At 44.5% G+C, this 25,333-nt stretch overlaps 1 protein-coding gene across 4 annotated transcripts in view; it reads left to right on the top strand.

Annotated features, from left to right (window-relative positions):
• Nucleotides 1-201: 201 nt before the first annotated feature.
• GPRIN3 (GPRIN family member 3) overlaps nt 202-25,333 on the top strand; it is a 37,354-nt gene continuing 12,222 nt past the window's right edge. Inside the window, exons 1-2 of one of the 4 annotated variants that reach the window (XM_046941126.1) lie at nt 1,984-2,286; nt 3,641-21,654. The gene's annotated coding sequence lies outside the window, so the exon portion shown is untranslated. Of the gene's footprint in view, nt 1,601-1,983; nt 2,287-3,075; nt 3,405-3,640; nt 21,655-25,333 lie in introns of those variants that run through there. The other 3 variants (XM_015276604.4, XM_015276602.4, XM_015276603.3) reach the window with 3 other exon arrangements.

Below are 25,333 nucleotides of genomic sequence, written 5' to 3'. Positions count from 1 at the left end.
CTTGAACTCCAGCAGCCTGGGGCCCTGACCACTGCCTGGGGCAGACCGTTTTGGGGCCCAATTACCCTCTGGTTTAGAACCTTTTCCTAACACCCAACCTGACTCTCCCCTGAGGCAGCTCCATGCCACTCCCTCAGGTCCAGTCCTTACCAGAGAGCGGAGTCGTTACTGTTACCAGAGAGCGGAGCTCAGCGTTTTCCCTCCGCTCCCTGTGAGGAGCTGTAGGCTGCCACGAGGCCTTCCCTCAGGCTCCTCTCATCTGAACTGAACAAGCCAAGGGACCTCGGTTAATTCTTATACATCTTGCCCTCTAGACTTTTCCCCATCTTTGTAGCCCTCCTTTAGACATACTAACTGTTTTATGTCCTTCTTATTATAGCGGTGACCAAAACTGCACTCAGTGCTCCAGGTGAGGCCACACCAGCACAGAGCAGAGTGGGACAGTCCCTTCCCTCACCCAGCTGGCAGTGCTGGGCCTGGTGCACCTCAGGGAATGGTTGGCCCTTTCGACTGCCAAGGCACGCTAATGCCTCAGATTCGACTTGTCATCAATCGGAACCCCCAGATCCCTTTCTCTGGTCTGTTCTTCATCCTCTTGCCCCCAGTCTATATATGTATTCAGGGCTGGCCCATCCCAGATGCAGAATCTGGCACTTTTTATGCTTCATGTGGCTGGTGACTACCCAGACCTCTGATATGTCGAAGATCTCTTTGCAAGGCCTCTCTACTCTCAAGAGAGTCAACAGTTCTTACCAGTTTAATGTCTTTCACAAACTTATTATTATACTTTTGAGTTTTGCGTCAAAGTCATTTGTTAAAAACATTAAAAAGAACTCACCCTAAAATGGAGCCCTATGGAACTCCATGAATCAGCAACCATCACGTAACCCACGAGTCAAAGAGATTTAGGATCAATAACTGAGCCTGAGGGTGTTTTGCTGGACAGTGAATAACATATGGATCCACTAATGCAGATAAAGGGAATGTGATTTATTGATGCTTGGGATGATTAGATATCAAAAGATGATTTGTTGGGTCTTTCAGCCCGCTGTGTTTGTTCGTTCCCCGATCTTTTCCATGTTATGAGACAGTGTAAAAACAGGAGTTCTCCTCACAGCTTCTCCTACAGCATTTCCATAAAGGAAAGTGGAAGAGTTGGAATCTCTGTGGTTGAAAACCTGAACTCAAATCTCTTGGCACTGCAGAACCATTTCCTGCGATTGCAGCAGATAGAGATAAAATTCCACACTGGTGGGAATAGACTGCAATTAGATCAAAGATTTCCAGACAAATATCAGTCCTAACACAAAATGTTTTTCTTGCTAATATTTTTGTGGGGATGTTGGTTTTGGTTTGTTGGGTTGTTTTTTTTTTGCTGGCTCGCTGCAGGCAGACCGGACAGCGCTTCACAGTGGCAGCTAAATTTGCCTATCAAAAACAACAATCCGAGCTGAAAGCGTGACAGGAGTCCATCAGTGTTTGCATACGCTGAGATCCCACATGCAAACGTGTATAACCCCGCAAGCAAACGGCTCATTAGGTGCCTAGATAGCTGTATGGAGGCACGCTTCCTCGACTGACACATGCAGGACGAGCACAGGTGGATGGGACTGGGGGATTTCCTACGTGCAGGTCTGGCTCTTCTGTTGCGGAGCAGCCACCCGGCCGCTTTCCCCGCCGGTAGCTTTGCGCTGGGAGCGGGAGCCAGCCGGCTCGCGGGGCCATCTCCGGCGCGCCCCGGGGACTCCGGCACGGCCCAGGGGCCTCTCGCTCAGCTCCGTTCCCTCGACGGAGGGCAGGGGCTCCCCGCGTCCCGGGCCGGCGGCTGCGGGGCCGTAAGAGCCGGGTGGTGCCCGCGCGGAAGCAGCCGCCCGTCTGCCACTACCTGCGCCGGCAGAGCAGGAGCCCGGGACTGCCCCGCTCCGCCGGCGGCCGCGGGGGGGAGCGCTGCCCGGCCCGGCTTCCCGCCTCCCCGCGCCGGACGCCGGCCCGCAGCCGCAGCTCCGAGCGGCCCGGAGGTGCCGCCGCCTGCCTGGCTCGGTTCGGCTCGGGCGCCCGAGGCTGCTCCCGCCGCCGGTGCCTCCTCTCCGCCCGCTCCGGCTGCGTCTCCCTACCCTCGCAGCGGGGAGGGCAGCCCGGCGCAGCCCTCCTCCCTCCGCCCGCCCTCCCACCGCCGCGCACCCTGAGGAAGGGCTTGTTTTCCTGGCCGGATGATGAATTTCTCCGCAAGGTCATCCCTGCCCGCGGCGGCGGCGCGCCCGCGGCTCCCCGGGCGCTGCCGCGGAGGTAAGGGGCGGGGGGAGCGGGGGGGAGCGGGAGCACCTCCACCCCCCGGCACATTTGCCCGAGCGTGGAGCGAGAACGGGTGCCCGGGGCTGCCGAACGTGGCGAGGGCCGCCTGCTCGCCCTGCCCGGCCGGGTGCCCTCCTCCGCAGAGGAGCGGGGCTGCGGGCAGCCCTGGGGGGCCCGCTCCCACCCGCCGGTTGTTACCGGTGCTTTGGCTCCCGCGCTTTCATCGCGCCCGAGAGTGCGGCAAACTTTGATCGTGATAACAATTAATAATAATAACGACGTGCCCTCGCCCCACCCGCCGTGCCGGGTTGCGGCAGGCCGGCCCGGCCCGGCCCGGCCGGAGGGATGCTCGGCGCGGTCGCCACGGCAGCGCTGCGGTCGCCACGGCAACGGCCCGCGGTGGCGCAGCGGGAGAAGACCCCGCGAGCCCCCGCAGCGGGTCGGGGCGGCTCGGCCTCCACACCTTCCTCCGCCCCGCGGGGCTGAGCGCCGAGCGGTGACCCCGTGGCCCGCTCCGAGCCGCCGCCGGGCCCCAGCGAGTGGTGGGCGGCGGTGCGGCGCCGGTGGACCGCGAGCTCTGGGCTCCGCAGCCTTGCTATCCGAGTGGCAGCCAGGGGCTCACGTGCTGGGTTTCCAACCTGCTGGGTTGCGTTCGGATAACGGGGTGCGTTAATGGCTTGCACGGTGCCGCTCACCCCTTTTAGCTGGCCGCCTGGGTTTGCTGAGAGTTTGCCTGGAGCAACCTGGTTTGGGGTCATTAGCCCCCAGTGGGCCTCTCCTTTCTGCTAATGAAGTTAACAGCCAAACTCGGTGAATTTACCAAGTGTGTGACTTCTGCTGTCCACGGCTCAACCTACTTCTGTGTTCTCTGTGTGCAGGCCTTGGCTTCGTTAACACTTTTTTCCTTCATCCTTCTTTCCTTTTCTCCCAGGGAAAGGCAGCAGTGCTGCCAACGGGCTTAACAGAGTGCTGATGGTGATCCCGTAGCCTGACCTCTTGTATAGTACAAAACACGGAGTGTTCCCCAGTGAGCTGGAGGCCTGGCCCACCAGCCTCTTCAAATAGCTGTGATTTAATGACTTCAAACGATGGGGAATTTACAGCATTCCTGGGTAACTGGCTCCGGTTGTTAATCTCACTGTCAAACCTTAGCATCTTATTTCCAATTTGAACTTTTCTGACTTCATCTTCTAGCTATGAGATCTCACAGTGTCTTTGTCTGGCAGTTTAAATAGCTCTCTAGTTTCAGATGGTCTCTCTGTGTAAGTACTTAAGGACGGTAATTAAATAGCTACTTAGTGTTGTCTCTGATGAGATAAATAGGCCGCGCTCCTTTGGTCTCTCCCAGGAATACAAAGGCTCCAGAGGAAAAGCGGCCGCTCTTCTCCAAGCCCCCAGAGTGGCTGCCAGCAAAGTGCGGCCAGCGGCACGGCTCAGCGGCTTCCAGGAAGGCTGCCATTAATGTCACTGCAGAGAGAACGACATCGGGCGCAGTATTCCCCTGTCTGTTCACCCAGCAGTACGAACTTTGCTTTCCCACGACCATGCGTTGGGAACTGGTGTGTCTGTGATCCCTGCCTTTCTGGGCAAGCCAGGCTTTTCTCAGGAGTTGGTTGCCTGTCCTGGAAGGAGTATTTAAACTAAACTTTCCTACATGCATCGCTCTGGATCTGCCTGTATTGAAGCTTCCCCCCCATCCTCCTATCACTTCCAGGGAGTTTGCAGCATGCTAACAATAGTCAAGCTCTGGTGTTTCTCCCTCTGCAAGTCAACTGAGTTTTTCATCCGTGCTAAAAGTGTCTTTTTCCTTCTCGGTCCGTGTAACCTTTAAGTTATGTGAAGTTTACTGGGGGAGAAGTTATACTGAGTAAAGCACAAATGAAGAACTGAAAGTGCCCACTGCACTTTGAATTGGTTTCGTAGCTGCTTTCATTCAGCTGTGCCTCCGAGCGTTGGTGAGGGAGAGATCTGCTTTCCTGCCTTACAGAACGGTAAAGCCCTCGCTCAGTGTGATGCCAAGGTTGACGCATGCATGGTCTCTACGTTGCAGATCTTGAACTTGAATGGTCTGAGTTTTACTCGTCCAAATTGCACTCCACCCTGGGTTGATGGCTTGCTTTAGAAAGCACAGGGCCTGACAGTGTGGGCCAGAGGCTTCTGGCAGGATGTTGTCAACTTGTCTGATAGCATGCAGCAGCACAAAGGGGACTGAAAAGCTGTGGGTGGGAGATGCTCTCTGAAGTGAGATCTACTGGGGTTACTATAGGGGCGGAGTTGGCTTAGTAAAGCCACTGCCCTCTGCCTGTGGGATTACCAATGTGCCCTGAGGGAGGGCGGTGTCAGAGAGGCACAGTCAGGCAGCGCTGTGCGGGTGTTGGTGCGTGTGCAGCTGTGCTGAACGCAGCGCTGAGTCAGTCGCTTTCTAACTAATGCCACTTAGAAAGTGCAAGAATCATTTCCTGTAAACCTCACGAAGAAACACTGGGACTACAAACAAATGCAGTGCTTGCAAAGCTACTGCCAGGCATGCCTGTGGCACTCCTGTGGCACAGAAAGGCAGCGTATTTTACCTTTCACAAGGAGAGGAATAGAAAGGCCCCTTATCGACATAGTTTCCCAATATGTCATCTGTTCACTGTTGTGGAGCATGGTGATAATACCATTACAAACCACAGTGAGATAAAAAAATATATCCTTGGGTTAAATACTGCTCCATCATTTCCTCCTTTGAGGCGTTTCAGTTTGCAAAATCAAAGTCCTTATCTATCCAGGCAAACCATTCCATTAAGCGAGGTGATTCCTGTGAGTAGCATTTGTTTGCATGAATAAATATGGCAGGTTTCAGTCTGAATGTCTTCAGTGGTTGAATTAAGAAAATGTAAATTCTGATCATGTAGTGGCTCAAATGTCAGTACAGTGAGCTCTCTTGAATTTCCACAGAGAATTTTTTCTGTTTGTTTTTTTTCTCCTAGTCTTTGAAAATATACCTATACAAAATGCTGTATGAGGTATTAACAGTGATGGATGAGGGAGGTGCCTATTAAAAGGGTAAAAATAATTACTGAGCTAAGATATCATAGCTGATGGAATACAGAACCCTGTGAGCCCTCGAGCTGCAGGAAATTCTTTTCACGTTGGTGTCAGCATATTAGAAATTGTTTATTGTGGATTTAACTGTAGATTTCCCCTATATGAAATTTTGACCTTCTATTACCTGGAATGTAGCTTTTCCTACCCATTCAAATGCTGTCTCTTTCTCCCAAACTGTGAGTTTTTTGGTTTGGTTTGTTGCTTATAACTTTCCTTTCTCAATGCTGCATCTTCTCTTCAACTCGTTTTGCTACTAGAAGAGCATATAGATCTCTCCATAGAGCGGTTGGTCTCCAAACTCATCTGTTTTTGAGTTATAATGGCAAGCTTGGGTCAGTCCAGCATTGAGAATGGTGCCTGATGATTAACCCTACTAGTTGGTGATGGACAGAAGATGGTGTTTTATGAGTCTCACAGTTACAGTGTCAGTTGAAGAGCACTCAGCAAGGAGGGACAAGTGGTGGGGTTACAGCTAGGTTGATTTCCTAAGAAAAACGTGGTCGCAGTAGTAACATTTGTCAAATGGGTCCTACAGCCATTAGTGCAACGTTTATTTTTGAACGTGAACAACATCCATTAGATGCAATCAAAACTAAAGGGAAGCTGATTATACTAAGAACAGTACCTTGCCTGTGGTTTGCTTCTGAAATTGATGCAGGTGTGAGAAACGTTTGTAGTCCTACGGCTATAGAACAAGGTCTTGAAACTTGTATGACTCTTCTTCTAGTGCATCATTCCTTAATTTATAAAACCTACACTGAAGACAGAGGTGACACATAGGCTGAATCTGTTGCATGTGTGGATTTGAGAGCAATCCTGGATGTTATTTCAGGAAATGTAATGATTTCGTATCTGATCAACTTTCATATCTGTCCTACAGGGTTATGAACTGGTGCAAAATACTTCAAAAATAGTTGTGTAGTTAAAGTAAGTGAAACCCCAGCTTGACGAGGTTTCAGAATAAGGTTAGCTGAAGAACCAAGGTAGAGGCATTAGCCTTCTCCTCAGTCTGCCCCTCTGTGTATGTGTGAATAGCATAACTGGCCAAAAAGGATGACCAGTGTGAGGGATTGTTGGCATTAGTTTGGCATTATTATGGGAGATAAGAAAAGTACCAAAATTCATCCGTTACTGTTTATTTATTAATCATGGATAGGAGTTGGATGCACTGTCTGTAAGCACTGATACTACGTGACAAGGTGGCTAAACTGCTCTCACATTTGGGGATACATCAGTTCGTTCAGGTAAATGTCAACTTCTTAAGAGACAGAACAAAGCAAAGACTGATAGTATTTATTGGTAAAAGAAAATACAAAGTTCTGTATACCTTCTGAATCGAGTTAAATTGCCTTCCTGTAGGAAAAGCTTTTGAGAGCCCATCTGGCCACAGTTTAAAATTGTAAAAAAAAGAAAAAGGCTGCATATATATAGTATTATATACATGGACTTGGAATTCTTTAACAGTTCTACAGAAAGGAAGATTTGTACTGATTAATTTTTTAATCACAGGTCACCTACTTAGTAAAGTTGGGTGCCTTGTTTCTGGGAGGCAGTGGCTAAATGTTCGTATCTGTAAATCAGCAACACGTGTGAAAGGACAGACGTGTCAAAATGCTGCTGAGTAAATATGAGAAAAGCACATCGCTGACAATTGCAACTGCATGCAGTGTGTGAGTGTAAGAGAAAACAGGAAGGATGGAGACCAAAAGGGTAATGATTGGAAGTGAGCATAGTGTTATTTTGAGCCCTGCTTTGTCATCTGCCATCAGTGGATGCATGTACATGCAGAAAATAATTAAGTGGAGGGAAAAATGCCAACAATTACAAATTTTGCAATGAGTTACTGTAGCATCTTCTATAAAGAATGTCCACAGAGGACAAAGTGGATTCTTTTTTTCTCCCCATCTCAACTCCACAATCCTACATTACAGAACTTATTGGCAGGTAAGGAAGCTATTACCATAGCCAACATCAAACAAACATGCAAGAAGGTTCTGTTGTTATTATTTTTTTAATGACCCAGAACCAAGGGTCTCTATCTATAATATCTGTGGTTGCAATTGTCAGCAACTCCTGTTATTTTTACTGTTCATTTTGTTTTTTATTTATTATAAGTTAGTGAAGCGTGGCGTGGTTTGTTTACTCCCTTTCCTGCCCGCCTCCCTCCCTCAGTCCTCGTAGAAGGACAAGAACCTAGGAAAACACAAACCCTGGTTCTTTGTTAATCTGTTAGTATCTGCAAATATGGTGCCTAGCGCAGTGCAGACCAGCTCTCAGATGAGACTCCCAGTTTGTAGTACTTAGAAAATGATGATAATTCATTTTCCCAGCTGAGTTATATCACTGCTTAGCCCTGGAGATGAAGCTGTTCTCCTGAGGGCACGGAGAAGAGTGTATTCTGAGCTATTTCTCATTACCTTCTTAGGCAACACTCACAATCACTACTAAGGAAAGAAAGAAAACGGGTATTTTATAATCTGTTTTATAGATATTGAGGCTGTCACTAAACAGGAATCTTAGTTGCAGACTGATGAACTTCTGATCCTGGAAGCATTAGCATTGCTTTATTTAAAATTGCTTGTGTTGCCCGTGGATTAATCATAGGTCCAATCTGTTGGACACAGAATTTCTACAGCCAGACCAGAGAAGTCCATCAGCACAAGAGTGACTCATCAGCACATTGCATGATGGGGTGAAGGAGTGCTAAGGAGGAAGCACACGCTATTGGGTTAGCACTCTGCCAGTCTCTTAGATTTTAGACCCTCCAGTTCTTGTGCAGATGCCCCTGATGAGCAGTTAGTTTCACGGTAACAAGTACACCTTTAAAAATGCACGGAGGTTTGCTTGCTTCCTCTTCTACTTTTTGTTTTGTAATGCTTTGTTACCTGCTAGCAGCAGCCTACTTCAGGTAAATCTGTGCTAACATACATGGTAAAGTGTCTGCCAAGTCTGTAGTGTGAAACACATCACTCATGACTTTGCAGCCAACATCTGAGCCAATAAGAAGAGAGAGAGAGCAGTCATCTGCAGGTTGAGCCATGGCATGCCACGTTGATCACATCTATAGATCTAAGTTTTTATATCAGTGATGTTTTATATATAAATACTGCAAAAATATCAGAAGTTACACAGTGAGCACGTAGATTCATTTGTGGAATGAATGGAATGACGGAAAGATCGGTGTTTTCTGAAGGGCTCATAGCCTGGCAGTCTGATGAGAACTGACAGAGATATTTCAGTCGCTCAGTTAGATACAGCTACATACATATTTGTTCAGATGAAGCACAGATCAAGTTAAGACCAAAGTAATTAACATGAAAGGCTGCTTGAAAGAGCCTGAAATTAGAAGTAATGTGTTCTTACTGGCTGAAAAAAAACAATGTGCATGAGCAGAAAGCAGTGACCAAATATTCAGTTTTGGAAAGGCAGATCTCATCTCATCTCCCTTCTTTTTTCCTGCTAAATGGCCCAGTGTTTCTGGAATCTTGAAAAAGTGCTTGAATTCTGTCTGTGACACCTCTACCTTTAAATTCTGCCGTAGCTCATTGACAGTCGTCAGTATTGATAACTCTTCAAAATCATCATGCCATTATCAGCAGTGGGTGTGTTGTCCTGAAGATCAGGGTGATTTTTGATATGCACATGTAGTTTTCATTTAGAGAAAGTTGGAAAATATTTGTTGTTGTGATCAGGATCGCGGATTGCTTTCTACAGATGAAAGGTCTTTTTGTTGTTGTTGTTTAAAACCAGTGATGCTGATGCGCAACCAAGGAGCTCAGTTTATAAAAGGGATCTCAAGATAAAAAGATGAAATATGCAACCTGTGCAAGGTGCTGTGCAGTTTTTACTGTTCTTCATGCAAAAATAAAAGGCAGCAGACTCAAATAGTGAACACTGTGCTACGTTATGACGGGTCTAAGGACACTGTAAAAAGAAATGGCTTCAATTAAATAATGATAGTGATGCTGGGGAAGATTTTATTCGGAAATTTGCCATGGCTCCAGGCCCCCTTTTGAAATGCAGAGCTAGACCTGCTGCTCCATCAAACATCACTAGAGATCTGAGAAAAACAGGTCGGGTGTTATCATAGAACAGTGGGCACTTCCAATATAGGGTAACAAAGTGGCCTCATGTTACCTTAAATCTGTGTAAATTGGTGTATAACTCACTAACAGCGTGTAAAACAAAGACAAATAGATACGTGGTTGGGTGTAAATTTCAGATGGGTGGATTCTCCTTTTCTGGGTGGAACAGAAAAGGAAAATAAAAGTAGGCTAATTACTAATCTGATCTCACATGGTTTTGGGAAGAGATGGGTGTTCCTGTGTGTAGGGAGTAGAGTAGGAGTGTGGTTATTCAGATTCAGAAAACAGTAGAATCTCTTAATGTAAAGCCAGACTGACTGAAAACAATTTTCTAGTCTTTGTGCAGTCATTTTGCTTTTATAAAGAAACTGTACATTTTTGAACTTGAAGGACTGGCGCTTTACCACTGGTAAGTTCTTTTGTCAGTGTGATCTTAGCCCACAAAGCAGTGTGTCCGCCAAGTACCTGAGGAAGGGTACCTCCGCTCACATAGTGCCCTGGGACTCTGACCATGGGAGACACTCTGACCATGCTCCCAAAGCAGCATTGAACAGCAGAGTAAATCTGGAAAGCTAGTATAATGGACTAGATAGGAAATCTTCCACCCTAGTGAAGTGTAACAGACAATACGCGGGGTCCTGTTGTGTTTTAGCGACCTCTGGTTTTGTTAGACTACCAGAGCTGCAGGTCAGAGCAGCTATTAGGGTGGCCTTTGTGCACTAAGGAATAAACTGGATATCACCGTGTCCCAGGCTCAGAAAGTGAAGAGGTACAAAAGTCCCGTCAGTCTTCCCAGCTCATCTCTCCTGGAAAAGGTCGTCGAGCCCATAGGCTAGAAAAGACAGAAGGATAATCAGTCCTTAGTATTTTACTTCTTGAATTTATGGGTCTCTAATGTTAACGTCACTCTCTTTTCTCTGAAGCATGAGTTTCATGAAAAACTTCACAGTCGATAGGCTTAGCTCCAGAGATGAGTCATTAGGGAAATGATAAAACATAAGAAGCATGCTGGGTGGCATTGGAAGGGGTAAAAGTAATGTGACAAAACATTTGTCACAAAGATGATACTCTGAGAAGAGCTGTATGGAAACAAGATGACAGAATTATTCCACCCTGAAAGTCTGGTATTTCACAACAAGAGCCGAAAGTTTTATAACACTGCAGCACACTACAACATCTCCATATTTATTACAAGAAAATGTTAATCCTCCCCCTGAGGTTAATAATTAGGTAGTATCTGTTAAAAGCCACTGAGCAGGCTATAAATATCTGCATACATTTATGAGAACCCAGATTTCTGCTCAAGCTAAGCAACAGCCTTACAAGATTGTCTGTTTGAGCGCTCTGTAAAATAACTTACAGGCTTCCAGCTAATCCACAGGGACAGGTATTCCAATTACAAATGCAACAGGGATAACATTTGACAATTCTCAGAACAACAAAGACATTTTCACATAAAGGGTAAGTGGTATTTCTGATGGTTACCCCAGTCAGTGGCATGGCAGAATGAAATGACCAGACTTCCAGGCCTCTGCCCTCCTTCCAGTCCTCCAAATGATCCTGGTTATGCCATAAGAATAAGTACTATGAATTGCAGGGGGCTGAACTGAGTTGGAAGACTCATACCTGCTCATGGTGACTTCAGGTTAGGACTGTGCAAGATTGGTGCTGTTCATCCCATGCCTAAGAACCTAAGATTCACAGGGCTAAGTCCAGCTTGTAGTTCTGGCCATGTGCTAATGATGCTGAAAATGCATAAGGATGCTGCAAAATATGACTGAAGACCAAAATCTCTTTCTTCATTTCCTGAGAAGTCAGGCAAGGTTCATCAGGAGACACAGAGGAAAGTTTTAACAAATGAGGATTACAGAAGGATTAACTTCATTAATTTAGCTGCTTGGGCTTTTTGACACTCAGGAATGAATCTAGCCTTCATTTTTATTTTTATTTTTTTATTTATTTGTCTTAGTCTTGATTAGCTTGATGCCTAAGAAATGGAAGGGATAAGCAGCTTCCTCCTGCATTTACCAGACATACAAACTAACACAGAGGTTGTCTTTGTTTTGGTGAGGAGAGAGGCCTTTACCTTCCTGGCTAGGTTTGGTATATACATTAACATCAGGGAAACAATTCATATCTCAAGTCTTGGGGCCACTTTACACCGTCCACAGAGCAATAAAGTCAGCCAGATAACAGAATTCCATCATAAGGCATAGAAGGCTTCCATTGGAAATATTCCTGTATTAAATTATGTACTTTAAGAGTTGCTTCCAGCTGGACTGTGCTTGGGCATTATCATAGAAATACGTGCCGTTGATACTGGGAAATAGCAGAACAATATTTATTCAATTCAAAAGATGTTCTTATTATGAAGGGCCTCAGGGGAACGTTGCTTGGGAAATGTATTTTTATAATAAACTGACCTATTTTAGAATTACAGTTTTCCATGCTGGAAGGTGGCAGAGGGCTTGCCAAAGACAGACAGTAGGCACACTCACATTTGCTCCCAAACAAGAAAGCAAGTGGACTGACTGTATTAATCAGATAGCACATGGAGGGGGTTCAGCTAGGTTCCTGCATGCAGGGTATGCCTAAGTGCCTATCACATCCAAAACAACATGCCTGCAAGAACATGAGCAGATGTCAGTAGCCAACCAAACAGGCAGATGACAGGGAGAGAGCCCACACAGTTGTGTTTGAGCCACTCCTCAAAAAAAACTTAGGTGTAAATAAAATGAAATTTAAAAAGGAAAAGCTAATAACAGGTATTTTTTTAAGTAGCTAGCTGTTCAATTTATAATATAATAATCACCATATTAATAGTGAGCCGGGTAACAAACATCATTCACTGTTTACTCATCAGTTGGATCTGTACTGATGCTCCAAGACAACCCGTGTGCTGTTGCTTCACCAGTAACACAGCCTGCCTTCTAGTGACTAATGAGTCTCTCAGTTTGTCTCTTATTTTGTCTGCTTAAACCTTTCATCTTTTTCAGTGTGATTTATAATCCAACATCTGCAATCAAATTAGTCTTTAACCGCCACATGAGTTCAACTAGTCAGCAATCACTGCCACACCTGCTAGTGTGAGAAGTACGTTAGTCAGTAGCTTACATGCTGCTCAGAAAAAAGAAAAACACCAAACCTGAATTAGATGGGTGAAATTTGACCCTATAGTAAAAGGCTGTAATTTCATTGATGAAAACCCCATCAACTGAGCTGCCGTGGTTTATATGAAATATAAATATGGCCTTTTACCAGTGGTATCCCACCAGAGGTATAAAATTGCTGTGTTTTTTTTTTTCCAGGCACTGTAGCTGCCATTCTGACAGGAAGGCAAACAACAACATCCTTTCAGTCATCCAGTCTGTAGGCAGCTGATTCAGAATGAATTTAGGGCAGATGAGTTAGAAATGAATGAGAAGAAAATTTAGCAGTGATGCTTCATTCAGCCAGCAGAATGCTCTTCTGAATACTTGTGCTCTCCATTCCTTAGTGATGATCCTGAAGTGCTCCTGGCTTGTACAGAGCAATGTTGCTATTCCAAAGAGCAGATAATGATGGTAATGAACTCACAAAACAAAAAAAAGTTAAAATTTACAGATGCCTGTGGCCAGAAAGAAACTACAGGAATGGGGAAGCGAACTGTGGAGAAAGAGTTATTCACAATAGTTGCTAAGTTGCGGCAGGAACATCAGTTGATTAAACAGTATGATAGCATTTTCTTTGCAACAGTTTTTGGCCTCTGCAAGGTGTGTTTCTTCATAAAAACTACCAGGGATTTGCCTGTACAGAGTAGCTTTTAGGATGTGCTTTTGACTGAGCATGGGGTTTGGTCAACACTATTTCTTCTAGCTTCCACACTTTGGTTGTACCAGCGAATTCTGCAAATCTGGAGCCAGTCTCCAGTGTGCTTTGTGTGGATAGACTATGCTGTGTGAAGGCTTCAAGCCCAATTATCTCAGTGTGGGTTTTTTGGCAATAACTTACTGTTACTGGAAGATCTGAGTGGTAAAAACTTGCAGAGAAGAAGACCCCAAATAAGTCTTGTTATTACTTTCTCCATTCTATATCTGTTTGCAATCACTTTTAGGCACTCTTCCTTGATGCTTTTGCTGAGTGGTTAATGATTCAACTTGTCCTCATATCTTAAATGAAAAGAGTGCAGAAGTGCCTCTTTTCTAGAAGGCCATACTGAGGCTCTTCTTAAGACTTGTACAATGGAGTTAAAGGCAGGGTTAAATGTGTTTTAGGGTAGACCCATTAGCTTAGTCTTAAGTAGTATTTTGAAGAGATCTAAGTGGCCATATATGTTACCCCTGAAGTAATACAGTATTCTTTCATTTCTTCTTCGCCATCTTGAAGGCTGACTTTGTGTGTTCAACATAGAATTCTGTTCATGTGCTCTCAAGATGAATTCCACAAGCAGGATTTAACAGGGATAAATGTTCCAAAGGCACCCAGTTTTTATTTGAAATTCTTCACTTCTGACAGTTGAAAAGATCAATTAGTCATATATATTTCATGACTAATTCTGGCTTTCTTGAGGAAAGGTGTCTTGTTTGTGACTGAAAAGAAGACAATCTTTGGGACAATGGGCTTTCCCCTTCTGTTCATACACACTTTTCAGTTGTCTACGCTTTTTTTATATTCTTATAGTCCTACTCAGAAAAATACTTTCTGTAGAGTGGGGGAGTATTTCTTTAAATAGTTTTGCTTTTAGTCATCCATTGCGAGAAACAGCCCTAATAGACAACAAAAAAATAATAATCAGAAAATGGAAGTGTAGCAGAAATACTAAGTCACGGCCTGAAGCAGTGATTGAGCACCTGGTGGGAAGGCAGGGCCAACCCAGGGGAGCTCAGGTGCATGCAATGTACCTCAGTGAGCAGAAGGGGTAGAGCCAAGATCCACCCCTTCACAGACCTTATTTAAGGGTTGGCGGTGGAGGTGAGGGGATCTCTCTAGATATCCCTGTCTACCTGAGGCTTGTAAGCAGTGTTTTTTCCTTTGTTTCTGTGTTTACAGCTGCTGCGTTTGGGCTTGTCCTTGTTTGCTGTAGCCAAGGACTTTGTCACACACAATTATTGTCGTAGTTTCCATCATGTTATAGTATTTCAGAAAAAGGCACCCATTGGAGACTTAGAAATGCAGAGAAATGCTTAGAATGCTCAAGCTGAATGTACGATGTGGAGTAGCAAGAAGTATGAGCATGGCCACCTTCACAAATATTTAAATAGTGTTTAAATTGTCTTTCAAATGACATGATGCAAAACACTGTTAAAAACATCCATTTCTTGTGAACAGTTTCCTGGCCTTGAGCTATATGAAGCTGTGAAATACTCTGGCACAGAGCACACAGTAAGAGACAGATGGGGAATCTGTGCTGGAAGAGCATTCAAGCCTAGGTCAAGGAGGCAGAGGGCCAGCACGCTTCTTTATCACATGGATCAACCAACTTACTTCCCCCTGTATGTCTTTTTGTAAGCAAGCAGCATTTACCTTACTGTCCACTGGCTTTCCACCAAGCCAGAATTCATTCTGCATTTCTAGAGATAATCCCATGTAACAAATAAAGCACTTGAGTCCATGTGGAAGAAGTGTTCCCAGAATGAGCATTTCTAGACCAGGTTCATTCTCTAGTTTTTGTGGGAGAAGCTTGGTACTGAAGTACACTGACCTTGAAATTCAACGCCTGAACAACTTGATCTAGCTGCTGCCCGGGGAAGAGATCAGCAGGGGGTAACTACTTGCCAAGGGTTCCAGCCTTTGCCTGAAAATTGGGTATAGTCCATGCATAGTGAGAGAAAAAGAGCAAGTCTTCTGGGGAGAGGAAAAGGGTAAGAGGTTTGGAGTGGTGCTGTGGGATTTTCCAGCCCGTCTGCAATGCTGACTGAACATCTGTCTCTCTCTAACCACCTTCTGTGGCAGTCTGCATTTGCAAAGATGTTTTTTCTCCTGTTGACTTGTAATAGCATAAACCCAACAGTTTTCCGTTGGCTGCCAAGGTCTGTGGTTTGTAGCTGTTAATAAATTAATAGATTAGGGAGCAAAGTGAATAGAGCTGAAGCAGTGAGGATCAAGCTGTAGTAATTATCTGGCTGGTGCCGACCAGCCGCTGAGCAGGTCTGGAAGGAAAAGCATAGGGTTGCAAGTACTTTTCTGGGATAGATAACCTTCCTAGGCTGGTTCAACTTTAAGGTGGTGATTTTTGCTAGGGTTTGGGGGTCTCTTTTATTTTTGTTTCATCATCATTTTATTTTGTTTTGTGTAAATGGTGGCAGCAGCGTATTCTATACTTGTTTGTTTTTATAGATTGTGCTTGAGCAAAGATACCAGACTGCTTTGCCTACATTCAGGACATGCTAAATGGCAGTAATCCAGCCAGGTGACAGCCCTTTTGATACCTTTTGGTAATCTTTCAGAAGTGGATCTCCAAAGCCAGATTCCTACGCTAACAAATGCAAAGAATTTTCAGTAGTAATGATGAGATTATAAAAGAAAGCCCTTCTGTACTTGAACCATTGGTGTTAGACTCTGACTATATCATTTTCTCTGTGTTCTTTGTTTGCAATATCTTTTAACGAAGAGGTAGAAAAAGTTTCAGTTCTTACCTCTGCTCTGTATTTTGCCTGCTTAAGCTGTAAATGTTATGTATCCCTATGCCTACATATAGCATCCAGCAAAGTGGGAGAATATTTTGAGTGCTCCTGGCATTTCTTGCATAAGAACAGGAAATAAAGAAGGAATTGTCCCTTCAGAAGTACTGGGCAACTTTTGACTCCCACTGGCTTTGCTGGCATTTCTGATTATCCAGCACTTCAGAGACTCGGATTTATTTGATTTCAGAGCCTAGCTTTAATCACCAAGATTATGCAGGATGACTATTATTACATTAGCATATATCCAATTTTATTTGTGTATGTCTGTCTGTCTGCAATCCTGTATGTATGCATAGTTTGAGACAGTAAAAATTGTGTCCATAAATAGGATGTCAATGAAAATAAATTGTGGTAGGAAGCCGACCATACATCCGCAGCTGGTAAAGTATCCAGTGCTTATCTTCAAGAAGATCCCATGTGGAAATAAATCACGTTGCCTGGATTTTCATTCTAGCTGAAAAGCTGCCATGTGTTTTCTCACTCCCTCAAGTAGACATCTGTGCATCAGGCATTGTGTTCAATGCGAGTCCAGTAATCAAGCTCTAAGCTGTGAGTGATGGGTTTTCACGCCCTCCAGATGACTTGGAAACAAGGGCAAAGCTGTTGCAAAGCCCTGCTCACTCACAGCTGTGCCCTGGCAAGGAACAGTCTGACCTCCACTTGCTTCTAACATCTGCAGGTTAAACTCCTGGCAGCCTGAGCAAGGGCGGATGAAGCTGCCCTGAGGAGGAGGAGAGAGGAGCACAGACTGATGCAAGGAGTAGGGTGCTAGGTGATAAATTCAGTAATTGTCTGGGACTGTTCAGTCTGGTCTTTTTTTTTTTTCCTTCAAAGCTTGGAGGCATGTTTTGCTCTTGCAGTGTGAAGCAGCAGCATGAAATGTATAACTGTACATGGAGGGGGAGATGCCATGGTCAGTGCCAGTCCCGCTACCCAGGACTTGGTCTTGAGCAGGTGATTGAGGCATCAGCTTCTGTAAATCTGAGGCTTGTTAAAGCGAGGCAAGATATATCTTGTTTGAGCTGTCATTGCAATTAATGCTAATGATAGTCATTAAGTAATTTTGCAATCATCCTGAGGAATGGTAATGCAAAAATTCACGTCAAAGTTAATGTCCTTTACTGGTGCCTCCCCCACAGCACGCGTTGCTTTGGTCGCATGATAAATGAAAAGGTAAACACTCCTGGCTCAAATCTGGAGAAATGAGAAGTCCAGAATTCTAGCCCTGGAAGCCCCTGGCTCACAACAAGAGTAAGAATGTCATAACAGCTCGCGTAAGCCCACGTGTCCTTGCAGAGGTCCACAGTCACAAAAAACAAACTTTTGGTGTATGTATGGCTCCAGCAATTGACTCCTGATATCATCATTAGCTTTGAAGGGAATTACAAAGCAAGACATGCTGGGTCTCTGTTTCCAGTACAGTTAAATGAGAAATACTGTAAAACAGCTGAGAGGAGAGTTTTTATTGGACTAGTTTCTGGATTTTGCTGTGTTAAGGAAGTATTTCTGGGTTTCGTTGGGTTCTGACACAGATGAGGTTTCCTGAGTCTCAGACACGAGGGTTTGTCATATAAACTTTGTGACTTCTGAGAATTCAGAAGAGAATGAAATTATTCTTAAGCCCGTGAAAATGCACATTTAAAACATAGTATAAAAACTGTATGCAGCCTTAGCCACCCTCACAGGGGCCGGAAGGATAGAAGAGTGTTGAAGCTAAGGATATAAATACATGTTTTGAATAAGCCTTTATTAGGGAACAATTCTAATAGAAGGAAGGAGGGCGATTCCTGAAATTGTTAGTGTGAGAGAATTTTACACACCTGTGTTGGCTGCAAGGGCAATTCTGAAAAGCTATTACCATCAGACACCTGTGGGACAGACTATAATCAGCTGTTCCTAAAATAGGCCACTGTGCAGCACAGCTGTCGGTGCTTTTCTTGCTGCGGAAAGACTGAGATGTTGACTTGGTGAATGAGTTGGCTTCGTCACCCACGGAAACCACTTTGCAGTCTCTTTGTTCAAGCATATCCACATGGTAGATGGAGAAGGTTCAAGGATCGCTCTTTGTCTTGAAGAACTGTCCGGTCATACAGAGAATTTCAGGACTCTAAGTTAGTGAAGTGAGGTTTGAGGTTTATTTTATGGAGATGATAATGGTACCCAAACCACCACTTCCAGAAGGCAAGAGCCAGAGCAAGATTTTTCTCTCAGGTTTGCCTGATCAGATCTGCTGTGGTGATAGCTGCTGTAACCTGGGTGGTTTCTCAGATGTGCTTTTTAATGCTGTCTGTCAGCTCTGGGTGGAAACTGGAGAAAACACGATGTGGTTTATAGGTATAAGATTTTACCACCATGATCCTATCCAGCATTTACCTTTATTAGGGTTAGGTGGGCAGAAGCCCTTACAGATACGCCACTGTGTGCTATGTTAGGCTGCTCCATTATTTTTTGATACAGAGAACAAAGGTGTCACTGATTATCAGCTGAATGTGACAAATGCTGTTTCCCCAGGCACTGCAAGGTGCCATTTAGCGTGTGTCATCCCGTGTCTGGTTGGTTGGCACCTCCTGCCTTCCCCATGTCCTGAGTGCAGCAGTACCTCATTGGTTAAACTGATGATAATGAATGAGGCTATCTTGCTCTTTACTGGTTTGGTCCAATTCCACCTGAATCAAATGTTTTTAAAAAAGCATATAGCCTCAAGTAAAGGAGTCTGAGACTTAGGCAACAGCTTCTCATGTAACTGTCCCACTTGTAGCTGTGAGCTCGTATGGCTGAGGTGAGCGGGTCACAGTCCTCAGCTGGATGTATGGGTCTGTGTCACTGCCCTCAGAAGAGCATTCACCAGCACTGTAAAAGATAGCAGTGAATTGTTCTGATTTTATCTCTGAATACCAAAGGCTTCCAGCTTGCCACTGTTTGGCTTCCTGCAGGGCCTCCGTACAGCAGACAACGAGTGGCTGTAGCACAACGTCTCCTCTTGTGATTTTTCAGAAGGTGTTTAGCGGGAGGTGGTTTACTACAGAGATTATTTTGTTCCTTTTACTGCGTTTATTGTCCAGGACAGGCAGCAGCACAGAGTGAGAACACAAAAAAAGAACAAGAAGCAACTGCGGAGGTGGAGGCAGGAAGAATAGAAGGTATTTTTAACTTTTTTTAAAATGCCACAGCAATTGCTGTTTTGGCTGCAAGCCTCTCTATTCACATTTAATTGTGTTCTTATAGCCAGGAGGCAAGAGTAGATATGGTGAGATCATCATCATGCCTTTCTTAGGTTAATCACACGCTACAGCAAATTTCTGTTACTGTAATGACTGGTTAGAGTCTGCATCCTTCTTCTCTAATTACATGCCATTTGGAGTAGTTCTTTTCCATTAGGATAATGCTTGGAAACAGCAATGGGTATATCCTTTGCCAGCTCCTGTTATGTATAGAACTATTCTCCAATATTGAGCCCAGTGCCTTCATTAAAATAATATGATATATGAGGAGAGCTTAATTTCTCAGGGGATAGGAGTTAAAAATTACAGCTGGTTCTTAAATTATGCATATAGATATTACTCTTCCTTCTGTAGGCTCATCCAAGGCAAAATTTCCTTACTTGCTATGTTGGCAAATAACTGCGCCACCACAATAAGCTTCTCTGGATGCCAGCAATACGGTTAATCAGCAGCAAATCAGGCCTAATTAACCAGTGTGCTGCCACCACTGCTGGGGCTGCTTCTGCCACGACAGCGGTGTTTGCATGCAGTGTGCTGGGGGAGTGTTCTTAAGGAGAAAGTCATCATGAAATTCAGGAAATTTGTGTTCAAGGAACCAAAAGCGTGTTGGACAACGTCCTTTGTCCCCTAGAGCCATCCTTTTTCCAAGACAGGCCTGCTAAGCAGTAGTTATGTTTTCCTGGCTGCACAAAATGTGGGTTTGGTTTGGGGCCAATTCCCAGTAGATGTATGTCTGCGTAAACCGCACCATCCTGGTTGCCACTAGTTAACTGGAAATCCGAGCAGAGAAAGCAAGAATTGCAAGGGCACTGAGCCAGCAGGACGCTTTCACCTCTGAAGGTGATCATCCTGCTTTAAAATGAAGTCACATTGGTACTGCTGTGTAGGGAAAAGGTATTTCTCATTGGCTATGGTTAAACTGCTCTCTCAAAAAACAGAGCTTTTGTTTGGCAGCGGTCAGTGTTCAAAGGCAGTCAGTTGTATGATATACATTAATGAGGGGGTAGATTTCGTCGTGGTTTTATCAGGCGGAAAAAAAGATAGCAGGATAGACGAGGACAGAAATTCCCCCTTAAGTGACGGGCAGTCATGTCACTTTCAACATCAAACATGGGAGTGGTGTTTGAATGGTTCATACAACCCTCCTGGCATCCCTCCAACACCTCTTTCTCGTTACTCAGTAGTAAGCTGAAGAAGCTCAGTGTGGCAGTGAGATGTGTGAAATGGAGTCACCTGCCTGATGTGGACAGCAGGCTGCTGGCTTCCATCCACCTGCACGTGTGTCAGGAACACTCATTCCTCGTGAAATAAGGCTTACCCATGAAGTCAGGCTGCGTGTCCTTAAAAGTCACCTCCAGTGTCAGACACTGAAGTTCACAAAATGCTCTGATAAATAATGAGATTAAACATAATAACACGCAATTTAAAAAAAGGAAAACATATAGCCCTGTGGGTTTTGTCAACATCTCATGTCCCCTCTGGAGTGACCCAGGATATGAGCTGAGAGCGTGGCTGAAGCTTATATAACTGTTACAGTTGACTGCCAGCTAGGGTAGCTGCTGTTTGATTTGGCTCTTTTCACAAACCCATTTCTCCTTCTCTTTCACCTTGGAGTAGAAGGGCTGCCAGGCTCTTGGTGGCACTCTGCAGCAAGCTTGCTTTTCAGCAGGGAATTTTACATCCGTGCACGCCTGGCAGAACGAAGTGTTTCACCTGGTGCTATAGGCCTTGGAGGAGACGTGCCAAGAGCCAAGCTGCCCATGGGGCCACACATGGCGTGAGAGAGGGGCAGGGGCACAGCAAGGGGACAGAGAGGGGACATTCTCTCTGTGCTGCCACGGTGCGTACCACCCTGCTGCCTTTGTGAAAGGCTGGGGAGGGGCGGCCAGGAGAAGCTCCTCTTCAGAAGAGCTGTCCCAGCCTTGCAGCTCAGCACTGGGGACCTCTGAGTGAGGATTGCTGGTATGGCTCCTACAGCTGTAGTCACTGAGGTAAAGAGCCCATAATTGCGTATCTTCAGATGCAGTTATTTGCTGACAGAGATTAAAAGCAAAGTGAAACCAAGAATGAAGTCTGAGTCAGATTACACGTGTGCAGAGAATCTGTATGATGATGCTGCTAGCAGCTGTTATCGTGGCCCTGTGGATGTGCACTGGACTGGAAGTGGTCGTTGTATGAGTCTCCTGGCAGAGGCAAGCTGGGTGCTGCCCACAGAGAACAGATGGGACATGGGCTGGAACACCAAGTCTTATAGCAGAGCTGCAGTCATCCTTCCTTTTAGATGGAAATCTTTCTAATTGAAGGGTAAGTAATTATTTTGCTGTCAGCAGTATGGTGGAGTTGAATTGGGCTTACTGCACTCACACTGCCACAGATCTTGAACTGATCTGCTCCCTTTGGCAGGAAGTTAGAGCAGAGGTGTGCCCGAATCTGTTTGAGCTCTTCCTGGGTACAGTCCTTTTATGTCAGTCCCAGCCCACTTACTCTGATAGTGATTTCTTTGGCGGTCTTGAGGTCATGCTTGGGCTGCTATGACTGATGCTTGCTTCTAAACTAGGATAATGATTGCAGTATCAAAATTGTAGTAGTGAGCATGAGGAATTGCCTGTCTAAGTACTAGAGAGTACTTGAGATCCAGTCACTGCGAGCTGTTTCTGCAGCCTGCTGGGCACAACGCTTTCTGGACCCCCAGGAGTCCAACAAGAGTCTAGAGAGTACAGGGACTGTAGATTTGTAGAGCAAACAAGCAATTCCTACACTCAGAAACAAAATCTGACAACACTACCTGCATTGCGTGAGTGAATATTTCATTTTAAATATTAGATTTGAAATTGCATTTCAAATTAATTGGAATTGCATTTGCATATAGATGAGTAGACTGTAGCATTTCCAGTAGGGTTTCTGTGGCCTCTTGGAAACGTGTGCTTAAGCTTTGGTCAGCAGCTCAGTGGAACGAAGGAAGATGCAGTGCAGTTTGCATTGCTTTGGATTAGGCCCAGAGACCTCTGTGGCATTTGGCAGGACTGGCTTAACCTCTGTTTTCATTTGCAGGTTGTGGGCAGCAGGTTAAGCTGTGCTTTGCCCTTCTGCACTTTGCAAAGTTAAAGAGGCTTTTCAGTGAACGGGCTTGTCCAAGTAAAGCACCATTTTTCGCACCAACATTCTTATATGCTGTGATATGCATCACCACATATACACAAGATATACACAATATATCTGTCTGCATCCCCATCATTGTAGGGAAAGAGCCTGTCTCCTGTCAGCATCCCAAAGCACACTGAGAGATGGAAGCTGAGTTTATTTTGTGTCTTACCTCTTCGGGTTATTGATTTCATATTTTAATGAATACATCCTTGGTTTGCTCTGTCTTTCATTTGTAGTGGCAATTCTCAATTAGGAGAAAATAACTCATTAAGCAAATTTTTCTGAAGCTAACTAACTAAGGTGTAACTTAAGGTGTAACTAACACCTTTTGACACTAAAAAGAGAAAGAGCATTTTATAGAGAACAACAGCTTAAAGAGCTGGAAAAAAGAAAACACAAGATGCAGAGTCAGAAGGATGCATGTGCATATGTATGTATATTTGTGCTTCTGTAGATTTTCAGGCTTCTTCAAAAGAAGTGACAAGCAGAATCTTATGCTGGAATATCTTGGGAAATTCTGTTTTATTTTAGGAAATATGCAGACTTCCTGGTTTTGTTGACGTTCCAGTAAGCAGGGAGTTACTGAGATAAATAGCAATTTCTTTACTCTGTAGTTTGAGGTTAACTACATTAAGTTGCCTGGGAACTTCTTAAGCTGTTTTGGTTGGCATTGTGGATTTTTTTTTGTTTGATTGTGTAAAGCAGATAAAGAAGATACATTCAGTGACAAGAGTGTGTGAAGCTCTGCTGGCCATGCAAGGACTCTGCCGGACAGATAAGCCAAACGTAGACTTTGTCAATTTAAAAACTTCTTTTTACAGAGGGTCCGGAATAGTTCTACATTGAGATAAGATTGACGCAACCAGACAGACTAATGTGATCAGAATGAACAAGATGGAGGAGAGTTGTATTCACGTCAAAAATCTGTTCTTATTACTAAAAACTGATTTTGACCTTTGTGGAAATACTAATATCTCTTCCTGATGAAAGAAATTTTTGGTTGATTGCTCCAGGTCAGGCATGTAACACTTGCAGAATTTATCAGTGATCTTGATTTGTTTTGACATATTTTTTTTTGGCCAGCTACTGAGGTTTGTATTTCTTTTTCTTCTAGGTATTTGCTTGCAGTCAGCGTTGCTCGTCAGTTTGAATCCTCACTGCTTTGGCAGTGGAATAGCATGCATACGCTGCGCCCACAGGCCTCACTGTTGTCCTTCACTCCTGGCAGTCATAAAAATGCCTTTCCAGTTCTGTAATTAGCTGCTTTTGCTGGTTTTCCTCTTGCATAAGGCATTTTGACTTTTACTAATTTTGAGAAAGAACATGGACAGTGATTACCACATTTACTTACACTCCTACAGTGTTGTTGGCTCTTGTCATTGGCCTACCTAAGTAGAGTCTAACAATAACAAAGCTCCCGTGACTTTGACAAGGAAGTCTTTACAAAGACCTTGTTCTCATAAAATTATGCATACTTCAGGAGGATGACCTGGCTCACTACCCTGTGTTCTGATGTTAAGTGAAATGTCTGGGTCATGCTCTGTTACCTTGCACCAGAAATATGGGGGTTTATTGTGGCAGAATTTCCTCTTGGCATTATACATCTGGAGATGGGTAGCAGAATCACTTGTAATTAGCACTTGTGGCAGTCATTTAAGTGTAAGCATCAAAAATAAGCTTTCTTAAACATACTTTCTAGTGATGCTGCTGAAGAGACTCGAAAGAGATGGGGGATTCACGTGGGAGTTCTGGTCAGAACTGATTTACTTAACTGAAAAATAAGGAATTATTCCCCCACAGAATGGGTTTCAGTTACAGACAGTGCTCCTCCGGTATGCAGAATTCCTGTCACAGCTGCTTCTAGCTGCAGCACACGGACCTGTGCTGGCATCTCTGCTGCTGTAGGATTTGCATGAGAACACAGGCAATTTGCTTCCATCCGGAGTGTTTGATTGTGTGTACCCCCCTCTCTGAGATTTTCGTATAGTGGAGAGCCAAACAGATCTGCTCTGCCTTCTTTATTTGTTCTGAAACTATTCCCCAAGTTGTATGTCTCTACCAACTGGTTTGGTTTTGTCCTGGGTTTTGTTCAGTTGGTTTTAAAGAAACTCTTGACCTAAGAACAAAATATCATGACCTGCCCAACTGTATGTTCCGGTTTATTATGCACTGACATTTGGAAAAGGAAAGAAGAGGGTACTAGAATTCAGCAAAATAGATGCCCTGAGCCATCTGCTGCTCTGCTCACAGTCATTAGATGTTCAGTCGTGATACAACAGCATGAAGTTGGATGGCTTTCCTTCTTCAGGACTGCACTGGCTGACACAGTGAGCACAGAATGAAGCGAACATGTCTTGTAGGCAGTCACAATGTTGTGCAACTTTGCAGTCTGTTTTACATAAACTCAGTACGTCTCAAACAGCTTAGCAAGCGTTAGCCTTGGAGCAGACCCACTTTGAAGTGATATGGGGCTGCTAACACAGATTGCAGCTAAGTCATTCGGTATCCTACAGGGGCAAGATCTCAGCTCCCTGGAAGGCTGTGTGCATCTGTGGTTGGATAGAGCCCAAAGATACAGGATAAAAATAATAAATTATTAATATCTGGAAGACATAAAGGTTAATGAATAAGTAATAAGTTGCAGTGTTTTTCTTTTCTTAGAAAAAAAAGTAGTGCTGTTTAACCCATCAGCAGCTCGGCGCTACACAGCCGTTCACTCACTCCCCCTTCCTCCCAGTGGGATGGAGGAGAAAATCAGGGAAGAAAGAGCAACAAAGTAGAATTAGTGAGATGGGATAAAAATAATTTACTAAGACAGAGAAAAAAATAGCAATGGTAA

Source organism: Gallus gallus, chromosome 4, assembly GCF_016699485.2.
Source record: "Gallus gallus isolate bGalGal1 chromosome 4, bGalGal1.mat.broiler.GRCg7b, whole genome shotgun sequence".
NCBI lineage: Eukaryota > Metazoa > Chordata > Aves > Galliformes > Phasianidae > Gallus > Gallus gallus.
This window is presented reverse-complemented; position numbering and strand designations above follow the sequence as displayed.